We start from the raw sequence: 6,770 nt of genomic DNA, 5'->3' as shown, positions 1-6,770 counted from the left end.
TATTAGAAAGGTATGCCAGTGGTGGATTTTACACCATGAGAAAATAACTCAGAAATACTAGATTTAATAATTTGAAGCTTGACCAGACAGTATAGTTGCGTTATTGCTAGAATCATAACAACCCCCTCCTCAGGAGCCTAATCCAGGCTGGTTCAGTGTAAATGATAGAATGTAGTGCAGCAGGGCAGAATATGGGCTGGTAGCACGCAGCTTTCCTTCGTGAGTGCACAGGCACCACCTGGTCACTGTGTGTGCATCCCTCGGCCCAGGCTCAGATCCGTTTCCTTGCTTTGGGATTTTCTCCTTCCAGGGAGGAGCAGGACCAGCCACCTGCTCTCTCACACAGCTGCGGTCACGCAGGAGCCAAGCGAGGGTCGCTGCTTGGCTGGGCCTTGGGTGTGGCTGCCCTTTGGATTGGGAATGGCCATCATTCCTAGCCCGCGGAAGGAAGCACAGGGAAGGGCAGAAATGGTTTTGCCTTGTTCCTGCCGTCTGCACGGGAACCTGCCGAGAAGCTGCAGGAGGGAAGGTTGTCCACAAGAGGGCAGAGATGATCCTGGGATTGAAATTACTTGGTCTGAAGGACTCCATCCTCTTCCTACCTGTATTTCCAGTGGGATTGAAGCCCTCATGTCCCTCTATAAATTGAACTGTGCTCTTTAAGGATACTCTTTCCATTAATTTTCTTATTTCTTAATATATAGCTTGAAGTATTTTTGGTAATATAATCTCATCAGTATTGTCCCAGGGAGATACTTTGCCTGAGCAGTTTGAAAGGGTTTTACATGCATTACTTGTGTTTTGTAACTGCCAATAAATGTTTTTAAAAATGCAAGTCGAGCTTCAGCTGCATGGCAGCACCTGCACTTGAAACACTGCACTGCAGTCTTGGGGAACTTTGTGGTCTGTACTATGCTGTGGTTTTCAGTGAAAGGCCTGTGGATCACAGCGGGGAGAGGAATGGAGTAGGGCGTACCTGTGCATTTCCTAGACTCTGAAGAAGTTAAATGAGGGAAGCTTATTATCCAAAAATGCAAATTATGCATGCTGGAAAAAAAATCAGGGCCCACAAACAGCAATGTTGGCAAGCATAGCTGTAAAGCGTGCCAGACGGGACTTCTTGCAGTTCCAGTCCTCTCCAGGCATCCCAGTGAAACTTGCTTTGGCCAGCCCACGTGCCCTGATCACTTACTCAGTTTGTTTCTTATGACCTATTATCTCTTGGCTGAATTATTGGTGGGAAAATAAACCAGACGTGGCTGTTTTGAACTTAGCAAGTCCTGAGGTGAGAGTCAGGCTTCATGAGGAGGTGACAGCACAAACACATTCTTCTGCAGCCTGATGCATGCACAGCCAGATGGGGACAGCACATCCCCAGTCAGGTATGCACTGCCTGATGAGCTGCACACAGGCAGGCACTACTCTGCAGTGCTAAGCTTGGGCTGTATGTCAGAGCTCTCTTTTTAGTCCTCACTTGGACTTACAGGAAGCATAACATGGGAAGACAAAAAGGATGACAACTTTTCTGTGACCATATGCTCTACCCTTGCTTAGAGAATGGTGCAATGTTGCTCAAAATAATGCAAGCCTGTCTGCACTACAGCTCTCCTTTTAGCTACTTCCTTTGCACCAGCTGTTCCTCTCCCAGAAATATCAGTGCAGACAAGATTCTGAAATCCCTGCTCATGTTGAGGTCTAGGTGAAGAAGGGGCAGTTACTTAATTGTTCTGTGGTCTCTTGCCCTCCACTAACCAAAGGTAGGGAGCTGCTATGCTGATGTGAGCAGCAAGGCATCCTCAGCAAAGAGGACTCATCACTCCTATTTTCATTTTCAGTCTCCTTTGCCTGCCTGCTCAGTTTCAAATGCTTTCAGAGCACTGGGATTTGATACTCACATTGCTAAAGCCTTGCTTCCCATTCCTGCACCTCAAACCTAAACTAAACCTCCCTATCAGTGCAACTCATAGCAACAAGAGCCTTGGCTAAATCTCTGCCTGCTAAGTTTCTCAAAACAGCTGGGATAAAGAGGCTGTGGAGGCCTTTCTGAGAGGGTACAATAGAGCTCTAGAAACAACTGGCTCATTAATGTAAGCCTGTTTTCTGCCTCATCGTCCTTTTGCTCAGAAAGGCTTGTTTTATGAATGAACCAATGTTGTCCTTGACTTGATACAGTTTTGGGGTTTTTTTTAATTGTAAACGCTTGTTTCTGGCAATTGTGTATCTCATTTGAGGGTAACAAGGGCATAATTATTCAGCTCTCATGCACCACAAACTGCTGAGCATGAGGTATTAATGGAGTGCTTTGCTGCCACCATAGCTTAATAGCTACAGCTGCAGCATTGTGCTCTTGTTTGGCAGGAGTTCATGGAAAAGGGGGATGCAGATCATTAAGCTTTATGTTAAGAGTGATTTACAGATGTAGCAATAACAGTAGACTATGTTAGACAGACAAAGCACTTCTGGTGGAAAAGGAGCTGTTACACCAGCAGAGCTGTAATTCATACTAGTGGTGGTGCAAAGCCCCCAGCACCAGTCCACCTCATATAACCCCCAATAATCATAATGAAGGAAAGTTTTGTTAGTGTAACTGTGTGTGTGTGTGTGTGTGTGCTGGCAGGGGGAGGAGGGGAGTCATACCCCACCATCACAGCTGGCTTGCAGATGTAATAGAAGGAAGCTGCAAATGGGTGCTTTTGGCCGGCTACAGGCTTTGAGGTGGTATCAAACCCCTAGCCTGGTCCCTTTCCATCCACCCAGCTACAGCAGCAGCTCTGTTATGTGTGAGATACAAGTGCTAGAAGTAAAAGGTGGCTGTTGCCCCAGCTGCACATGGGAAGGTGAAAGCAGTGTCTCAGCTCCACCCTGAGCTGTTCCAGCTGAGAGGCCAAGCTGCCCTGGTAGCTGATGGAGGAAGAGGCACATCTAGAGGGTGAATCAGAGGGGAAGGGTAACTCCTGCACTCTGACTCGCTGCTATGATTCACTCTTGAGAAGAGATTCTTCTCTTCCTTCATCAGATGTGCAGGGGAGAGTAGCTGAGTATTAAAGCTAGTCCCATGCAAATGGTCTCCAAGATACACTGTGCTTTTTCCTGGGACAAGGATATTTACTCTCTTTGAGCTGTAAAAGTACTGCAGAAGGAGTGCTGTCTCTAATTTCCTAGTCTGACCTCCTATGCCCAAGGGTTATATGCCTCAAGACCGAGTCTTCATCCCCTCATTCCAGTTCCTTCTTGTTACCGTTCCTCCTGTGCTGAGAGGGCTGCCTGTGTGTGCTGCTCTTCCTGCACAAGTGCAAACATGTAAGAAAAGAACAAGTGGCTCAGACACACTTAATTTAGCAATGACCCTCCATTAGTGCCCTGGGGACATTCCCCTCTTTGGGGAGGAATGCCCCACCACCCTGCCTAGCTGTCATGGCATTCACACACATGCCAGCTCTGCCTCAAGAGCTGGTGTGCTCTCCTTGTCTTTCTGGGAGCCCCTTCAGCACCCACAGAAACACACAGGTGCTTCTTTCATCCCCCCACAGCACTGCTTTTCTACACACACCCACACATGCAAGCACAGAGCGCTCAGCCTGCTCCTTTTCTTCTTTGCTATCCCCTCCTTCTCAGGTGTTTGGCTGCTGCACACTTGCCTGCCCGCCTTTGCATGGCCCCAGCTGTCTGGAGCCCCCTGGGAGAAGGGCTCTGAAGTGACAGATGTGACAGTGCCTCTGTGCACCAGGCAGGGCTGAAATCACTGCAGGGCCAGGCAGAGTAACCCAGGGGCTTTGCAGCACCACGTGTTGGCACCTGGGCATTCCTGGGTTACATCACTCTGCAGGCAGAACTTCTTGTCACCGTGAGGAGGGCAGGACTGCTGTTCTTTGGCTTGGGCTTTAGAGGTGGCACTTTATTCCTTTCAAGTGGTTGCTTGGTGTCTTGCTGTTATTCTAGGTCTGCAAACATCTGAAGAGCAATAAATGAAATTTACACAATCTTGGGCACTCTGAATTTAAATCAGTCCAAGCCAGGATTATCAAAAATTAATTTTAATTGAAGCAAATTTATCTATGCCCTAATCCTTTTTATCTGCTTCAAAAGTTCAGGCCTTTATGGCTGGCTAGTGCTCTGAAGGACATACTTCACCCAAATACATGTCTCACCTGAGAGCCAGCGTTTACCCAGTGACAAAACTGCTTTTGAAAATACTGTTGTGCCTTTCTGTAAGGCTGTAGTTCAGTAATATGGCAAAACCAGGTGCTGCTGGAGGTGGTGTTGTGCTCAAGAAGCGATATAAAAATGTTAATCCAAGGAACAGCACTGTGCTGAGCTGTTCCCTCAGGAAAGGTTGGTAGTGCTGCTACTCTGCAGTGACCCCTGGACTTTAGCTCCCTCATCTGCACTTTCTCTTTGAGCTCTGCCCTTATTCCTCACCATCAACACACAAAAAGCCAAGGTCCCTCACAGCCTCCTTTCATGAGCCCTCCCTATCATACTGCTGTCCCCTGCAGCACAGTACAAGCAGCCACAGTCAAACCAGACCTTTGATTATTCAGTGCTGGAATCCTAAAGCCAAGCTTTCACAGCACTAAGCCAGAACAATGCCAAGGATTTTGGTACCTAAATTCTGCCTCCATATAAAACTGAAAGCTCACCTGAAAAACTGAAAGCTGGCAGCCACCTCATCCCTGAGGCAGGTAACTCCTGTGATGCTGCAACTCTTCTAATTATTGTTTTCTTCTTCTTGCCTTGTTTTTTTCTTTATTTTCCCATAACTTTCAATCTTCCCACCTGTGAAGTGCTGCTTCTGGGCATGCCAGACAGCTTCACTTTCACTATTAGCACAGCTCAGGCAGAGGTTTGGTAAAGGGCAAAAAGCAGACAGTTTTGTTTTTTTTTTTGCCAACTGCCCCAAGGCAGAGGGACTGGTTCAGGCACGTGATGAGGGCTTGTTTGATCCTTAATGAATTGGCAAGTCATTTAGACAGTAGAACAGTGCAGATATGAGATAACAAGAGGATGAATCATCAGTTAGTTAGAAATATGTCCTTTTCTTTATTTTGTGCAAGTTCTGGGGTGGTGGGAACCCGCTGCGGATGCTGATCAGTCCCTAGTAACAAACTTGTGTACTTGCCATACTGGCTGTGAGAAACCAGTGTGCTGACCCAGGGGACCAGCTGAGGCTGATGGACTGGGCTCAGGGACAGGCAGAACAGAAATAAACTCTGGAGTAGCCTGCTGTGGGTAATCAGTGACCTCTGGAAAGGACATCATTCTTTTCCTGTTTTCCAGCTGCCGTTGTGCTGGAAAAAAGTAACTGTTCTTCTCCAGGATAGGGAGATAACAAGCACTGGTGCCACTTTCTGACCTGCTAGGGTTAGAAAAGCCCTGGGATCAGGGACTGGAACCATGAGCCACCTGTTCCCAACAGGATGGCCTCCCAAGTGTGCAGCCCTGTGTGTCTGCAGAGGAGTGAGGGGTAAGCAAAGGGCACGGCACTTGCACTCGCTCCAGTGTGAAACTTGAAACAGCCCAAACAGGTGGGTTGCTTAAGAGCACCCTAGAGCTTTGTGGTGAGGGCTCTCTTCTGCCACTGGGGTGTAAATCTCTGCAGGCAGAAAGAACAGGATGTGGGCCTCCCTTCCTCTGCTCCCCACTTCTCCCTGGCTCTCACAACCAGCAGCACCTCCAGGATGCCCAGCAGGGCCCAGAGATAGGTAAATCCAGCTTTCCTTGGCTTTCTGATGGCACTCAGCCTAAAAGTAGGTCCACACTTTGCCCAAGCTGCAGGGATGGCCAAGGCCCCTGGGGAGCACACAGCCTCAGCAGCCCATGTGGCTCCATGCTGTCTCTAAGCACAGTGGAGCCCACAGCAATTTCAGATTAAACAGGGCAGAGCATGTGCCAACTTGATGCCACATTCCACAGCCTGTGGTCAGGGCTTGTGCATCCCCCCCCAGCTTTAGCAGAACAGGAAAATCCCAGACACAGGGTATAAAGTGCAGGCAAGCAGTAAAGAGACTTCTCTGTCACTCCAGGCAGATCTGCCCTTTAATAACCAGCACAGAAACTGTTAATATCTGCCACCACTTCTGTTAATGCACAAGGCACTCCCATTAATTTCCCCTCATTAGCTTTCTATGGATGTTTGCACCTGATCTTCCTTCTCTACTGCTCCTTTTTGTGCTAGAAAATTCCTAGCCTTCTTCCATGGAGCATCATTCGACACCCCACCAGCACACATACACTTCCTTACAAGTTATCATTATCCTGGTGTCCTGCTGCCCCACAAAGTGAACTGTTTCCAAACAGCACAACCAATTCTCAGCAACAGAAAAAGCATGCAAGTTATGCAGGTCACATAACCTGCAGTGTCTTCATCCAGCATTGTGGTCCTCAAGCTTTTCAAAGACACTCTTCCCCTTTTTTAAAGGTTTCATTTCCCCTTCTCATTTTCCTGGTTTCTACCTGACAAAAGCACCATTCACTCTCTAGCTTATCTCAAATCCCCAGAGCTCAAACATGAGGTTTCGGTTTTTTCACAGTATGAAACAGTTTGTACTACCAATTTTCTTCTCCCAACATTTACACTTTAATTTTTCAGTAAAAATTGAATCTCAAACTCTGTGTTAGCTCAAAGGATAAACTACACTCATCTTGGAGCTGAGGAGGATGGACAACTTTTGGGTGGGACAGTGGGAGCACATCCAAACACAACAGCAGTTTTTTCTGTGGCTCTTACCTATCTTCCTCCAGTTACAGGATGTATTCTGATACTCCCCTGA

This window comes from Ammospiza caudacuta, chromosome 1 (genome assembly GCF_027887145.1).
Source record: "Ammospiza caudacuta isolate bAmmCau1 chromosome 1, bAmmCau1.pri, whole genome shotgun sequence".
In the NCBI taxonomy this organism is placed as follows: Eukaryota; Metazoa; Chordata; class Aves; order Passeriformes; family Passerellidae; genus Ammospiza; species Ammospiza caudacuta.
Note: the sequence above shows the minus strand (reverse complement) of the source record.